This window comes from Balaenoptera physalus (assembly GCF_965194825.1).
Source record: "Balaenoptera physalus genome assembly, chromosome: 5".
In the NCBI taxonomy this organism is placed as follows: domain Eukaryota; kingdom Metazoa; phylum Chordata; class Mammalia; order Artiodactyla; family Balaenopteridae; genus Balaenoptera; species Balaenoptera physalus.
This window is the reverse complement of record NC_138884.1, coordinates 47088788-47106336: the sequence shown is the minus strand read 5'-3', so window position 1 is coordinate 47106336 and position 17549 is coordinate 47088788. Positions and strand designations below refer to the sequence as shown.

Genomic DNA, 17549 nt, shown 5'->3' with positions numbered 1-17549 from the left:
TTTTTAGTGGTGGTAGCCCCTTTGGCCCTACCCTTTCCCGTTACAGCTATGGATGCCTTGATGTACTGCAACGCCGTTTGGAACAAACCCAAATCCCTGTTCTTCCTGGTGGAAGCTGAATATTGGGAGCCCATAAGACTGCCACCTAAGACGGTAAATATCCCCCAATAACATGTATGACAGGGGGCTGTGGGATTGCAGCCCCAAATTCAAAATTTATGACAAGAACAAGTCATTAAACACACCATTTCTCCTTTTCAATTCCCCCATTTGGCTGCTATTAAAGCCTGCTATTAATGAGTGGCGCCTTATAAGCAACTACTGAAATATCAGTGCTGATCCCCACTATTAAGGCTCCCATTTCCAACACTGTCCAGTTGATTAAGGATATCCAAAGGGCTCCAGGGAATTACTTTGCTGTGACAATCTAGCTATTATGTTCTATTCAGTACCAGTTATTGAGGAGTCCCAGCTGCAGTCTACTTTTACTGCAGAAGGCACCCAGTATGTTTTAACCTGTCTGCCTACTGGCTATCTTAACAGCCCAGCTATTGCCCACAGTCTTTGCTGGCAAGACCTGGTGTCCCCTTGCACCGTCTGGCACTATACTGATGTTCTAATCCAGAGCCCCTCAGGAGATTGGTGCACGAGGCCCTAACATGGTTGGTGACCCATCTATAACATACAGGTGGGCTACTGCCCCACAGAAAATTCAAGGGCTGTCCACAACTATTACATTTCTGGGCATTAACTGATCCTCTAAAAGCCAGGAAATTCCTCTTGCAGCTAAACCTCAGCTGTTAACTATTCAGCCCCCCAACACACTATAGCAAGCCCAACTCGTCTTCCTTAGGTCTCTTCACACTTCGGAGGCAACAAATACCACACTTGTCCATCATTCGTAGACCCATTTATGCAGCCACGTACAAACCCTCCATATTTTACTGGCGAAGAGCTAAACAATAAGCTTTATAGCAGGCACAAAGGTCAATTAGTCAAGCCCTCCCACTGGTTCCCCCTGGCTGCTCCTTCTGGGCTGAGAATGGACTATATGTCCTGGAGCCTTTGGACTAACACAGCTCCTCCTAGCTGCCTGTGGGCTTCTGGACCAGATGGCTGCTCTCTACACCACTACACCCCCTCAGAACCGATTTGGGAACTGGTTCGTTGGTTTTGGTCTTGGTTTTGTGTGCACTGATGCCAGAATTTGCTTGCGTCTTTTGCGTTTTGGTGTACAAAATGGGAAATACTCCATCTACCCTGAAGGAGAGCCCTTTGGGGCCTATATTAGATAAATGGGTGAAACATAGCCCTGAGCCTATGACTAAGAAACACATGATATACTATTGTAATAGGGTGCGGACTCAAAATATAGGATCAGAAGGGCGGTAGCCCCTGAATGGCTCACTCAACTTTTATAGGATCTCGCAGTTACAAGTGTTTTGCAAAACAGCAAGCTGCACCGGCAGTTGTTCCAACTGCCCACCCTCCCCCCATGCCGCCATCATATTCACCACCTCCTGTTTCCCCTACCCACGGGGATCAAATAGAAGTTTCTGTGTTAACCCCCAGAGCACAGGAGCCGGATTTAGTATCACCATCTAAGACTCCACAGGCCACCCAATTTGGACCGGGAGCCACTTCCACAGCAGGGCAATTTCCCTTGTGCTGACAACCTATAAGAGGCCAGGCGACGCCCTTGGACTTGAGGCGTCTGATTCCAATTTCCCCACAGGAGCCCCAGGGAACTTTGACAGTGGGGAACGAGTTGATTGACTCTCCAATAGATACCACTCCCAAACCCTCCCAGTTTATCTTAAGAGGCTTGTAAATATTAAACAAAGGGGAAACAAAGTCGTCCTAGGAATAACTTGCCTGTATCTTTGAGATGCAAATGTCCTTTCTGGTCTTCTCAGGAACCCTCATCTCTGCCATCTTTTTAAAATGCATCTTCTTAAAAGAGGGTAAAGTAATTTAGAAATTGACTTATCAAGGATAAATTAAAAACCTAAGTGTCTTTTCTGTAAAAATTCAGCCATCTAGACCAGTGAGTTTGATTTTTTCCATCTGTCAGAAACCTAATTTGAATCCAACCTCTTTTTGCAAACTGATGGGTTTCACATGGCTGTACCTGACTCCGTGCTGAAATTTGGAAATGACAACTATGACGTCTCTGTATGTTTGTGTCCTTGTATGTGTCTTTGTCTTTGGATAACATTGCTGAGGTTGATTTGTGGATGAGCTCTATTTAACTGGCTTAAAGAAAAGTGAGCACTTACAAACCAAACTATTCTAAATACAAGAGAAATTGAGCTAAATGAGCTTCAGGTTCATGTGAACTGGGAAATATTTAGTATTAATTAAGACCTGGTATTAATGTTCATTTGTTGATCTAATTAATATAGACATGCTGTTAGAGTCATCAACATTAAGTATAATACTTTTATTATGCCTAGGTTTAATATAAGCTAAATAAAATCTTGTTATATCTATTGCAAATTTGTCAGCAGGGAAATAACCTGATGTGAAGAAACTTTTAAGGACAGAAAATGCAAATGAAATAAGAGCTTTAGGTGAACTTTTTAAAATACTTATCTTTTAGGAAGGTCTATCTAAAATTAGTCTCTCCAGATATTTGACCACTTGAAAGTCAGAATTCTGCTAAAATAAGTGACAGAAGCTTTATGGAAAGTGGACCCTGAAAAAAAGAGTTCTGTACGTGGTCAGGATTGACTAAGTTGAATTGAGTAAATAAATTTTAAAAGTAAGCTGGTGCAAAACCTGAATTTCGCTTTTCTCTCTGTTAAGAAGACAAGGTTTCTTAAGATTTTGGACTGCTTTTGATACCAGATTTTAAGTTTTTCTACCTTTTAAGAGATCTGTTCTGTACTTGCCTTTGAAATCTTTTGTTGTTACTTTGGCTAACTGAATAACTATTGTTTCACAGTGACATGTGATCCTCCCTGTTTTTAACCCTTTTCTTATTTTTCGGACAAAACTTCCCAAATCAAATTATAATGAAGTTCCTTTGACCTCTAGCTAACTTTGGGGTGCTTCAAAGGGCCCCTGAAACACCCCAAAGAGATATTAACTAATTAGGTTGACTTGGTATGTTGAATTACACGGGAAGTGTTGTCAAATAAGCAATAAATCTTCTTAGGTTACATTGTATGCCAAATGATACAGGTATTCTACAGATTATATGGAGTTCCTAAAATTTGGTATGTCCTGGTAAAATGTGACCAGTCAGAATTCTCTTTATTATCGGAAAGTGTTGCATGTCACCGCAGTAACCACGTTACTTTGTCAATTGCATCGTAATCAGATTTAAACGTGCCTTCTCTTTGTTTCTTTTCAAGTAGCCAAATGTCTCAGCCCACTCATCTTTGTAAAAATAGACATAGAAGTCTTTCAAATGCTGTTTTAGCAGGAAGTTACTGATGTGTATGTGCCATTTACAGTGATTCTGTATATACTCCCCAGCTTCAAAAACACTTAGAACTGCTGCTGTGGTTTCTGGAAGAGTCAGTTGTCCGTTCCTCAATTACACCTGTGCAGCTCGGGTCTGAGTTTTTAAAGAATAGTTAACTTTTAAAGAAGTTTCTTTATCAAAAGAGCAGTTTGAGTTATAGCCATGGTTTTTGCTGGGTTAACATTGGCTTCAGTTAAATCGTTTCAATTATAAAGTAAGTATAACTATGGTGAAGAAGCTTGTCTCATTTTTAAATGCTGAATCACATTTTATTTCTTGAATTAATGCGATAGAAACGTCAAAATTCCGGACCACTGGAATATGCCAACTTTTTTGTTTTGGGGTTGTGTGTATAGTTTTTGTTGTGCTGATTTGTTTGCTTGTTTTTTAAAGAAACTGAAACTGCTATGTCTGCTAGTGGAAGAAAATGCTTTGTTTTGCTCTGAAGATTCTGAAATTTTTCAGGCATATCGTGGTTCATAGATTACAAGGAATAATGCTAGTTAAATGCCAATGAACTATTTTTACTCTTTTTATACGAAATGTACAAATTTCGGGGGGGGGGTGATGGTGGCAGCGGTGCCTCTTACTACCTTATGTAAAACACTTGAACATTTTCATCAATATTGCCATCATCTGTTTAATACTCCCAGTATATTTTCTCAACGTGTTTACCTAAAGTTGTATGGAATGATATAATAAGCAATAAAATCTGGATTACACCAAAAAAAAAAAAAAAAAGTGCCTTCTTAAGTCTTTCGTCATTGTACACAGTTACGGTTTCACTCTGATGCCTCTGCAAAAATGCTTCCTCTTCAAGATTTATAGAAGGGACCTTTGGATAAATACAAGTTTCTGGTTTTCAGACCATAAAGGTGAACTGGGTAAGATCTTGTTGAAGAATTCTAATGGGAAACCTGATGGCTTCATAAAGCTGTTAACAAAAACGATTAGTTGCACATGACTGGGTAAACTGGTGACTATGGTTATAATTTTTATGGTTTCTATCTGAAAAATGACTGCTTTAAATCTGTGTTTTCCAGGTGTAAGCAAAACCCTCCCCTTAAACTAATTATGACTTACAGTAATTTGTTAAATTATACCCTTGTACGCAGAATTGAAATATTTATCTTTTTCTCTCTACTTGGTTGATCCTGCCAGTAGCGTATGCTTGTCTCAAAGATTAAGCTGTGCATGTCTAAGTACGCACTGCTGGTACACTGAAACAGCGGATGGCTCACTAAATTAGTTATGGTACCTCTGGTCGCTCGCCATTGCAATTGGATTACAAGTAGTTATACTGATCATTGTTCTTTGTTTCCAGATTGTTTGCTCTTTGTGTCTCCCTGCTGCACTGTGTCTTTGTTAACGTTACTAGCTGCATTACTTATATCCTGTCTATTTTATAAGATTGGTGTCTCTTACAGTACCCAGTCTGTAACCAGGCCTCCAACAATACTTCTATGGCTAAACATCTTGAGGAAATAGATCACATTTATAACATAAAATAATTGTAATAGTGTGATTCTAGGTATGGGAGGAAGCAACAAGGGAAAATGTCTCCTGGATCATAATTAAGATAGAGGATCCAGAGGATCTTTAATTATCAATAGGGCCTAGTCCAAAAACTAGCACCTGGAGTGGCATATCAAGAATTCTCCCCTGACCTGGGATGAGCCTCCCAGCACCGTGGGACAAAATTTGATCCTGAAATGTCTCCCAAATATTGGTCAAAATCCTGACCAACAGGAGAGGATCTGAGAAATGGAATATTGCCTGACACATCAGTCATTAGCGATTGCAGCCCTCCAACGTGAGCCGGTGAGCCCTGACAAAACTCAGGATATGAGAATATAGGATACAGGCCCCGGGTAGCTGAGGTACATATCAAATGAATGATTTCAGTGAGCCCAGACTCTTGCATCTTCCCATACATAGAAAACTGCTAAATTCCTTAACTTGAGATGCTGCTTCCCAGGCTTGAAGCTCTCAAAATTCCCGTCAAATAGATCATAACTCTCAACTTTTAGGCTGAGAATTTTTTTTTAAGGCTACAGGTGTAAAGGAGACACTTTCCAGAGAGGAACAAAAAAAAAAAACAACGTTTGGAACACTGGCACCGATGGTGGACACTCCCGGAAAGTTCCATCTGACAAAGCAATTAGAAGGGCCGGCACCCCTTTTTCCACAAGACTGTGGAATGGACATTGACAGTAGGGAATTGGAACAGGGAGGAGCCAAATCTGACTACACGTTGGATCTGTTTCTTTTACTTTAACCTTTGCCTTCCGCTGCTTTTGTTCACTAAAAGGATACTGTCTGTACATAATGGCCTGCCTCGGGAAATCCTGTTCCTCTGCCTGAATGTTAAACCAAAGTGCCTTTGTTCAGGGAAACATACGGACTCTGTCCACCTGTGGATGGCTGCAATTAAGAAGAAATGAACACATCCCCTCCCTGAGGCTGGCCATTCCAGGGGATATTCGCAAAACTTATGGCCCTTTTACTTTACCTCCTCATCTCCTCCCCCTCTCTGTGCTATAAAAGAAACTGGCATCCAAACCCCGATAAGATGGTTATTTTGAGACTTTAGTCCGCTGTCTTCTCGGTCTGCTGGCTTTCCGAATAAAGTCATATTCTTTGCCTCAACACCTCATCTCCAATTTATTGGCCTGTCGTGCGGCAAGCACAGCAAGCTTGGACTTGGTAACATCTTTACTCAGGACACGGTGTCACAAAATGGGACATTGTTTTCTGTTTGGTTTGTTTTTGTGTTTTGTGTTTGTTTTTGTTTTGGGCTGCGCCACGTGGCTTGTGGGATCTTAGTTCCTCGACCAGAGATCGAACCCGCGCTCCCTGCAGTGGAAGCTCGGAGTCCTAAGCAATGGCCTACCAGGGAATTCCCATGGGACACTGTTACCTTGCAGTCATGGTCCTCACCTTTGTGAGACAGAGGTAGTAGTGCAGCAGGATGGAGAACGTTGTAAAGTTTAAGATAAAGATTAGGTGGTGAAAGCAGGATTTCACAGGAAGTGAAGCTAGTGACACTTGCAGTGAAATGTTGTCAATTCAGAGTTAAGAAGACTGTGGACAATGTGTGGAGTTTGCAAATAAACTTCATTTTCTAGAGTCAAATCTGCCAAGGCTTCCACTAAATTTGCAGTTGTGGCTATAACCTTAAGACAACTGAGATAGGCATAAGCAACTGAATCAAGTTGCATGCTATAATAGGCAAAAGGCCTATGTTTACTACCATGCTCACATAGTTCCGCGGGGCCTGATTATGCCATTCATGCACAAATCAAGTAAAAGGTTTTGAATAACCTAAAGTTAATCTATTAGGTAGAGATCTCTTTGCTAACTTAAAAGGGCTAATATATTTTGCCTCCAGTGGAGAGCTCACCTTAAAGTTTCCGGATCAACCTGAACCTGATCATTTGGGTAACCCTAAGGCAGGCAGCTCTTGCAGTGCTTGTTTTAGCCTTATAAAAGCCTGCTTATGTTTATCTTCCCAAGCAAAGGATTCAGGAACTAAATCTTTAATAAGTTCATAGAGTGGAAGAGGTAACAGAGAAAAATTTGGAACCCAGAGCTTGCAATAACCAGCTAAACCTAGAAATCCACAATGCTAGCACTTAGTTGTGAGTCTAGGAAGTTCCTGTATCAGCCTAATTCTCTCTGGACATAGCTGAATTCCTTCAGTGCTTAGATTATGTCCTAGGTAATGAACAGTGTCTAGAGATAATTGTAATTTTTCCTTTGTGTTCTTTCTCAGCTAACTGTTGCAGCAAATAAATGGAATCTTTTATGCATGCCTTATGGAATCTTTACAGTAGCTGAGTACAGCAGGAGGTTATCTCCATATGGTAAAAAGGTGGATTTCTCAGGGAACTAGAGGGTACTTAAATCTTGGTGAAGTACTTGGGAGAAAAAAGAAGGGGTCCCAGTGAACCCTTGAGGCATAAAAGTGCAGGTATATTGTTGATTGTTCCAAGTAAAGGCATATAGATATTGGCTGTTGGGTCTCCGGGATGCTGAAGAAAGGTGAACAAAGGTCTGCAACAGTAAACCATTCCAAGTCAGTTGAAACTTGTGACAGAAGGGTGGCTAGGTTTGGAACAACAGGAAAACAGGGAATAACTATTTTTATTAACAGCTCCCAAGTCCTGGACAAATCGCCATCCTGCCAGGTTTCCAACCAGGCAAGATTGGCATGCTGCAGGGACGAGTACAGGAATGACTACCTCCCGGGAAATTAAGTCTTCTACAATAGGTGTGAGACCTTGTATGACCGCAGGCTTTAATAGTTGTTGAGGAAACCTAGGGAGAGGATTAGCTACATCTATCTGAATCTTTATAGGTTTGCATTTTTTTATTCTTCTGATGTTAACACTGTCAGAAGTAGCCCCCAAATTTGCAGGCATCTCCATCAAATTAGAGAACTTGTGCTGAACTTCCTCTTTTATGTCCAGGACAGATTGTAAGAAACATAAATAATCAGGTTCAGGTTGATCAGGAAATTTTAAGGTGAGATCTCCGCTGGAGGCAAAACGTACTGGCCCTTTTAAGTTAGAAAAGAGATCTCTACCATATAGATTAACTGGGGCTATATTGCATAGCAAAAAGGAATCTTGGTTGAGATAAAAATTCTCTGTGAACTTTATTAGGTACTCCCACCATGGAAACATCCTCTTGACTCAGAGGGACCTGTTGTTCTTTGAGGGTGGGATTTAGAGTAGAAAGCACAGACCTGGTTAGGGCTAGGGCTAGGGTGTTAAAGGGTTAGGTAATTACGTTTACAGTTAGGGTTAGGGTTTAATGTAGATTTCAAAGTAGAATATGAGAGTGGGGTTTAAAGTAGAAAGCATAGCTCCAGTATCAACTAAAATTTGGCAGTTTTTCATTAATTTTCATTCTATTTTCCTCTGGGCTGTTTAAGGTAATTGCTGGTAATAGTTTACCAGAGAACCTCTGGAGTTCTGCCAACTAGGGGAGAGGGTCATGGGGGGGCCCTCCCTTTGAGACAGATATGAGAGCATTTGTGAAGAGTTTGCATAGGACCTCTGAGGACACCTTTTTTCCCAGTGTCCTCACTGATTACAAATGAAACATCAACTTTGGGTCATCGAATTGATCATGGACCCCTAGGAGGTTGTAATGGGGGAGGCCTAGGTGTTATTTTGTGTCTCTTGCCTTAGAGCTGCTGTAACTGTAAGGCTATGAGCTTGGTGGATTTCTGTTTGTGATCTTACTCCAAGGTCCTTTCAAAATGCTCAGCTATAGTCAGGAGTTCACTCAGGCCTACAGCCTCCCAGCCTATTTTCTGCCCGTTTATCAATCCATTAATCTCAGAAGATAATCCATTTACAAAGAGGGCAGTTAAAGTAGGCTGAGTGGCCTTTTTATTGCTTGGAACCCCAAATGCTGTAAAAAGAGAGCCTACAAACTGGCTCTAAAGTCTTCCACAGATTCACCCCTCTTTTGTTTGTATGAGTGAATAATAGGCCAATCATTATTAGGCCAATTAATAATAGACCAAGTGTGAGCAGGGAAGATTTTAGGAATAGCTTATAAAAGGTTAGTTGTTATTCTGCAAGCCTTTTTAGGTCGAGGATCTTGAATATCATCCTAGGGATTATGTCATTTTGCTTCCCACGTCCATTCTGGGGCTTCCCCCAGTCCTACCAACATGTGTACAAGCGGATAAAGATCTAGCAGTTTGGGGACATAGGCCGTGACAGTGACTCTAAATTCTTCAAAAAAATGTTGGGCGTTCCTCCCTAGGTTTAAAGAATTCTTTGACTATAGCTCTCAGTTCAGTCTTTGACCAAGGGGTAAAGGACACCTGAGGGGGCTCACCTGCAACCTCAGGTAGTTTTACTTTAAATGGCAATTGTTAAATATTCTCTTTGGAATAGAAAAGTATTTCAGACAGAAAATGAGTAAAACAAGAGTACTCAGGTGAAAAAGGAAAGGGGGGGACAGTAGGAGTTAAATCTGCAGTCACATCCGTCCTATGGTCTTTTGTTTCAGGTACCTTTTGTCTCTTCAATTTTTCATTAGCTTTTTGTTCTAAGTCTCTAAACGAAGCTATTTTGGAATCTTGAAACCTTCTGTAAATTTTTACATACCAACTAAAGCAGGCATCTCATTCTCCCTGTCCAATTTGGGAACACTTGCTCTCTAGTGTTTTCCTTAAATGAACAATCTTGTCTAACTGGAACATTCCCCACAATGACCATTGTAATTCTAGCTCAATATTAGTATAATTTTGCCATCTTTCTAAATATCTACAGCCTCCAGGACCATAGTTCTCAAATATAAAATAAACAGGTGTGCCAGAAGCTGGCATTCTCAACTCTTTGGTGATAAAGGATCTCATTTCCTTAGCTAGCCTTTGTCAACCCAAAAGAACACACAAAAGAACTGCGCCTTAATATATCAGCAGTAACAAAGAGATGTCACTATGTCCTGGCCAAAAGAAGGCCTGGTATGCACCACCACCAATTCCCAGGGATCCCTGGACTGAGGAAAAAGATCCAACCAGCAAATCCCAAGGAATGGGGACTGCAAACTGATGCCAAACAAAATGGAGAACTATAGCTGCCACCAACAGTTCCAAGCATGGAAACTGAGGGCTGATTCCAAACAGATGGGGAAGTGCAGACTACACTGCCAGCAGTGCCCAATGTGGAATCCAGGGAACAAAATTAGGGGCTAAGGTTTCCCACTCAAAAATATACTGGCAATAACCAAGAGATGTTACTGTGTCCTGGGAATTTCCATTTGAAAGGCTAGGGGTTTGGCCTCAGGGAGAATCCTCTACCAGCCAAACTGACCTGCCCTGTAAAGGAAAGCCAATTAGATTGCGAGCACAAACTCAATCAAAGAGAATGGAGCTCAAACCAAGAGGAGCTTACCAAAAACCTTCAGGAATGGCAAGAAAGACAGTGAGCTCAAAGGAGTTGTGGGCACTACACCTGTTTCTCCTTGTCCCAAATGTTATCAGAAATTTGCTTCAGATCCCATCACTGCCACCAATATATTTATCTTTTTCTTTTTAAAAAGATAAGCATTTAATCATAAAATCATCCTGTTAGCAAGAGGAATCATAAGAGTGGATTTTAGAAAAGTGCACATACATATTTTGATACAGAACATTTCTGGAGGGATACATATGAAACTGTTAGCGGCCACCTCTGAATGCCACCAATGTATTAAAAAACAAAATTTAACTGAGTAAATGTGAAGATTTACTTTGAAGTTTGAATAAATTGGCTTTATTAAACGATTCATGAATCAGGCAGCATCTCATCTGACAGAAAAGGAGATACTCCAACGGGTTACACAACATGGAAGGCTTTTTGTTTTTTGGCCACGCCACATGGCATGTGGAAATCTTAGTTCCCCGACCAGGGATCGAACCCATGCCCCGTGCATTGGAAGAGCAGAGTCTTAGCCCCTGGACCACCAGGGAAGTCCCAGAAGGCTTTCAAAGTAAAGAGGGTGGGACAAGGAAAGAAAGTCATCATCAAGGGAAAAAATGAAAGTTCACTGGAGGAAAGTGAAACTTCAGGTGACAATGGCTTCTCATTGGCTAAACTGCGGAATTCTCTATTAGCTATTTCTATTTTCTATTTCTGGTTGCTGGCCAGGAAGGAAGTCTTGCCTCCTCCAGCTGGGGTAGTAAAGTGGTTGCACTTCCTGTTTGGGGTCAGTGAATGACCTCTTCCTCTTGGGGTCATGAATGATGAGTGACACGGCATGAGAGCTCCCTCTACGGGCCTTCCAGACTCCAATTCTAGTTGAGGTTTCCTTTTGTTAACATTCACAGCATGTTTTATTGGCAGGAGGATTCCCAATGAGGGAGAAAAGGCCACAAGACTCACCATAAAGAAGGCTCAGAAATTCCTGGGTGGGTCCAAGGAAGGCACAAGGTGGCTGTGGGGTCAGCTGGTGGCCACAATGATCACATGGTTCCATCTGATGGGTCTGCAGCTCGATGTGGAATAGTGAATAAAAGGGTCAGTTCATCCTATCAGAGAAACATGAAACTGAGATAAGCTTCCCACTGCTAGAAGCATCATGAGCCTTCAGAAAAGAACAGAGAACATGGCTAAAGGGTTTGGGAACATCAGAGCCATATCTCCTCAGAGTGGGACTCCCCAGGCTCTCCAGGTCTCAGTCCCCAACTCTCCCTCAGGGACAAAGCCTCCCCACCCCTGTCCTTGTCAGCTCACTGATCCCTAGAGGTCCTGCCTACCCCTGAGGACTTAGATTTCCATGGAGACAGGTTGGTTGAGACCTAGTGATACAGTTGACCAGCCTGATACGCAACAGTTCCCACCACCCTGGGGCAGTTGGGCTCAGGGACACGTGGCTCTGGACCCCATGTGGAGGGTGTCCTTGCACGTCAGCTGTGCCCCAGAAGAGCCAGTAACGCCTGTAGCTGTCCAACTGATTCTCAGGGTATTTTCCTGGGAGAGCCCTTGGTCATCTGACCTCCTATCCAGGAAGCCCCGTGACTTTCTGACTGCTGCCTGTCACGCCAACAACACACCTGTGAAGGTTCTGCTCTGCATGGCCATCTGTCCACCAGGCCCCCCCTTCTAGGGACCCAGATGCTAGGACCACCCAAATGCTGAAGGAGTGTCCACCTGCCTAAGGTACAGACACCCCTGTATCCATCTGCATGATTTCTACTGGGAATCTACAACATTGATGGGGATTCTTTGGCCCTAAAGAACAGACCAACCTGATAGGAGCAATGCAATGATTCACAATTACCAGGGTCAATGCACATATACAGGGGCCCATAGCCCCAGGTGCCCCACTCACAATTCACATGGGTGTCCCATACGTATCCACCGATGCCCAAATATTCTTGCTTCATACATACATACATCCAAACACGCACATCAGTGGTCTGCTGGTAAGCGCTAAAAAACTCTCCGAGAAAGGTGGGAAAGACTTCACTTATGCTATCTACATGGTATAAATATTCCCAGCATGACCAATTTCAAGCTACCCACCTGACATCACTGAACACAGAGCTGGGAAGAGATATGCACCATTGACTATCCCAAGATAGTATGAACCAGTTCCAGCACATCCCATACCTTTTCCTATGAATTTGTGCACACAATCCACTTACACCCCAAGTAGACCCCTCAACTCCCACCACAGATATAGAACCAAAAGGATACCACATATACATATGTGTTTGTACATATACATACATATATATATATATCCTGAACACACACGTACATTTCTACCCTCACCCTGAATAAATACACAAACAGACCACCTCTTACTATCTAAATTTTTACAGACGAAACCTTACTCACCCTGAATATTCACATTCCACTCTCACAACTATATATACACGCACAACATGGGCCTGAAAACAAACACGTGCAACCAATATGCCATCCAGATGTACACACTGAGTACCTAAACACACAGGCTCACCAAGTACACAACTGTCTCACGTGCAACCCAAAAAAGACCCATATGCAGTCCCACAGCCCTAAAATACATATACTCCAGGATTCCTGCACACACACATAACCTACACCGTCTACTGGTTTCCAAACACACAAACTAAACTCTCACATCCCCCAGAATACATACCCCAGAAGCCGCAGGAACTCAAAAACACACACAGCCACAAATAACCTATACTTATCAAATACAGCTGACCCTTGAACAACTTGGGGGTTAGGGCGCCAACCCTCCATGCAGTGGTTCTGCATCCATGGATCGTGTAGTAGTCCTGTAGTATTTACTGGGAAAAAAATCCACTATAAGTGGACCCGTGTGGTTCAAACGTGTGTTGTTCAAGGGTCAACGGTACATATAAGTCCACCTCACTAATACTGAGAACACACATACAAGCAACACCACTAAATTCTTCAGGCATTACATTTTGAAATAGACACATAGAGGACTCTAAGCCTCCTGCTATACTCACAAATCACAAATACACACACCCACAAACTACTCATGAGTGTACACCCCAAATGCTCAGACACACTCAAAACCTCTGCAGTCTTACTATTATACATACACAATTCTCACACACGTATGGACACACACATGCAAATATTCCCAAGCCCTGAACATACAGATCCCCTCCCAAACACTATACATTATGCTACCTCTCCAGAATACAAGCTCCCCACCACTACCCCAACATATAAACTGTGTATGTGTGTGTGGGTGTTTATATATATATATTTCTACCCTCACCCTGAATATATAGACAGACCACCTCTTACTCCTACCAAACACATGTATAAACACCCTAGCATTCTCCAAAGATATACACTTTGAATACTCCTAACAACTCCATACCTTATGAACAAACTTTGATAATGCATGAACCTGATGATGGACACACACACAGATTAGAATACACAAGTAAGATACATGGAAGTATCTCCAGCAAACCATTTATGAAACAACTTCCATATATCAAATTATCCCTAGCTATTAGGAGCCAGCTCACACATATGCAAGTACTCACAAATACCCGTATCACATATTTCTAATACATAGAAATGCAATTGTCCAACTTCCCTGTAGAAACATAGAACCCCACCTCTTTATCGGATACACATATACTCACTTCCCAAAATACATAAGCTTAAGAGGCTCCTACTGAAAATTACAAATGCACAGCCTCAGCAAATATTCCTCCAAGTGGCCATGCCCCTTGAATACACACACAAACTCATTTAACACATAACTCTCCACAAGTCCCAAATAGAACCACAATTACCCAGTACACTACAAATGTGCAATAATATCACCCTATATGCCCTTTGTTCCAAATACACATACAGTACCACACTACCGGCATATACATAACCCCACATTCCCAGCCTCTCACACAGAACTAACTCTGCCATCTTGCAGAATACAGAATCATACAAACACAACATACCTACATATACAACATCCACCAGTCCCATAAAATAGCCACAGACTTGCCCTCTACACATCCAAATATACATAGACAGCTCCTGAAAATGCACACACACAAACACCCCATAACCATACAACATGCCCTGAATACACAAATGATCATCCTACATTCCCCAAATATACAAAATAAACAGACTGGACACCCAAAGTAATATACACCACTACTTTTCCTGACATTGCCCTTATGCATATGCAGATAATCCTTCCAAATCCACCATTAGACACACATAAATCCCCAAATTCATGGGTGAAAAAAACACATGTAAACATATTCCCCAAACACCTAATTACAAACACCTAACCACCAACTCCTTGAGTATGCCTGCGTCACATCTCAACACCCTCCAAGTACAACACTCACTCTTACACGCTCTCACAAAAACACAGGCACGACCTCCCTTCAGACACAAACATCCACAGACAAAACCAACCCACACATTTGACTACATATCAGATTCCCACCAACCAATTAAATATGTACAGACCCCATCTATGCTTGCAAATCAATCATGATGTGACATCAGACTACAAATACATGTTTATTACCACATTCAGCAAAGTTGCTCCCATCACTGACAAAAGAATGCAGTTTGGACATAAGTGGTGATTGATGTTTTTATGATAAGAAGGAAGACACTATTGAAACCATGAGTGTGTTCCTTCGCTCTTCACTCATTTTCCAATCACCTGAGCTACACCTTTGGAACCAGATGAGGGTTTTCAACTCGCAAGAACGTCCCTCTAGCTTTTGTACTCTTCAGAACGCGCAGCCTAGAACGGCACCTGTTTAATAGCTCACACACACTATTTCCCCCCCACTGTAGGCCTCGCAATCACTGAACCCTTCATGCAGCCGGCTCTCCAGTGGGGCCAATAACCCTGGGGTAAACCTCTCAAGGGAATCGAGCTCTATGGGGGCGTGAATCCACATTGTGGGGAGTCTCCTTACACGGACAAGGGCACAAATAACCCACAGGGTGAACACCAGCGCAGAGCGGTGACATCTGAGGGGTGAAAAGTCCCCGTACCCCTTACCTCAGGGTTCCTGGAATTGACTCTCGAGGCCGCCATGACAGGCCCCGCCCCCGCCGGACGGCCCTTGGGGCCCCACCCTCCGCGCTCGCGCATGCGCTCCTGTCTTCCGGAGCCGACTGCCCCAACAGACGCCAGGAGCAGTTGGAGGATGGCGGTCCGCGTGCCCGAGAGCCCCGCCCTAGTGAGCGTGCGCAGGCGTGCAGGCGCGGGGCGCGCGGGGACCTGCTCTGGCAGCTCTCTGCCAGAAAGGAGCGAGGTGGAGTGTCGGGCACGCTGCGGAGTGTCTCTGGCGACGCTCCTCGCCGGGAACTTTCCTGATGGTCTCTTCTTAAAACCAGCTCTTGTGAGATGTGCACTCGTGAGTTTTCTATTGCACACGTGAAACCCATACACTTAGCTACAAAGAGTTCTGGAGAGCTCTGCTCTAAGCACAGTAGCCTCCAATTGGGGCAAGTGCTTTCATGCCCTTTGGACTGCAGTTCCTTGGTTCTTGTTTATGCCTTTCAAAAAACAGTGGGTCCTTTTTCCTAGCAAGCCTGAAGTTTCCGTTAAAGAACAATTCTAGCAAAGAATTCAGACCTGGGAAACACTCTTAAGATACTGTCTCCTGACTCCGTTCCTAGAGTTTTTCCAAACGCATTTACTCTACTAGAATATTTTTTCTCAGTGTATTTAATACATGGAGGTTTTTCAATAAATGTTGATTCACAGGTGTTTCCTTTGTACTTTTTTTTTTTTTTTTAATAACTTTGAGAGAGAGTGGACAATCTGGGCCAATTTCAACACAGCAGGTAGTATGGGAACAATTTTACTTTCCCTCCCTCCTTTTTTGTAATATCTTGCAGACTTTCAGTTGGCATTAAAAAACAACAACAACAACAAAAATAGTAGCGGGATCAACTTACTGCCCTAACTTTGTAATACTTCCCAAAGAAACTTCAATCATCAGATCCTCTTTCTGGTCAATTGCAAGATTAGAGCATTTCTCACTCAACAGGATGCCTCTGAAGACCCCTCACATCTAACAGCACTAAGCGCCTCCAAGTGCACAGACTTCAAAACTCCACAAGACACAAACATGGTATCTCTTCGTTTCGTTAATGTTTCGTGATTGAGTGGAAGATGAACTGTCTTCTGAGGCTTGTGATGCATGTCCAGAGTTGTTTTTTCTCAGTAGTCAATGCCTGCCGGCAGCCTCTGTGCAGGAATAGTCAGAGATCATGATCCAAAGGACTTTTAGATACTCCCTTCTGTGACTGCTCTTCCCAAATTACATTTGGGCTAATTTGATGATCTCTGTCTCTGGGGTGTGGGATTTTGAAGTATTACAAAAGTGATTGCAGAATTGGGACTGGCTAATTTTTGCACAGTGCAATTTTTGTATCAGTGGCCTTGAGAAGAGTCCTTCAAATCCTGTATCAGAATTATGAGTGAGATTCTTGTAAATAATTGGTTGAATGACTGAACAAAGGGAGGAAGCAACAAGGAAGCCTGCCTTTCTCGAGTGCCTGGGTACAATATTTTGCCTCACCATCCCTCTAGTATGAAGTTATTGGGTGAAAATCATATGCGTTTTCCTTCATTGTAAAAGCTCCAGTACTGAGCGATATTCCCAAACTGTTTATTTTTTTCAGCCCCCGACAGGAGTTTCTTTAGATGTAAAGTTCACCATGATGTTGCTTGAAATATTCTCACCTTATCTTCTCATCTTCTTCGGAGTCAGTTTTTCCTGACAAGGGGCAAGGAACTTCTTAAGCACCAACAGGAGTCTTTTTCACACTGTGGAACAGTCCTTCTAAACCTCTGTTTCCTTCCCCAACACCCCACAATCAGTTGGAGTTCTACTGCAGCTACAGCAGTGAGAGAATCTCGTCTCCCAAGTGATTTGGTTGCCATCCTCTGAGGTTTTCAGCCTGCATCTCCCTTGACAAGTTTCCTAACAGTCCTCTCTTCTCACAACACAAAACACGAATACTCTTTCATATCATTTTGATAGTGGTAAACTGACTGACATGGATTCTCAATATGAAAATCATAATCAAACAAGTTT

The 17549-nt window shown here is 42.5% G+C and overlaps 1 protein-coding gene and 1 long non-coding RNA gene across 23 annotated transcripts in view; one reads left to right on the top strand and one right to left on the bottom strand.

Annotated features, from left to right (window-relative positions):
• Window positions 1-15599, bottom strand: part of LOC309661722 — a 48563-nt gene extending 32964 nt beyond the window's left edge. For 15 of the 22 annotated variants that reach the window (XR_014264178.1, XR_014264180.1, XR_014264181.1 and 12 more), the window contains exons 1-3: window positions 15500-15599; window positions 11362-11507; window positions 1876-1950 (exon numbers count right to left, since the gene is read on the bottom strand). This is a non-coding gene — a long non-coding RNA (uncharacterized lncRNA). Of the gene's footprint in view, window positions 1-1875; window positions 1954-11361; window positions 11508-15499 lie in introns of all 22 variants that reach the window. The other 7 variants (XR_014264194.1, XR_014264195.1, XR_014264196.1 and 4 more) reach the window with 2 other exon arrangements.
• LOC309661717 (stearoyl-CoA desaturase 5-like) overlaps window positions 1-17549 on the top strand; it is a 238659-nt gene that overhangs the window by 38447 nt on the left and 182663 nt on the right. The window lies entirely within an intron of this gene.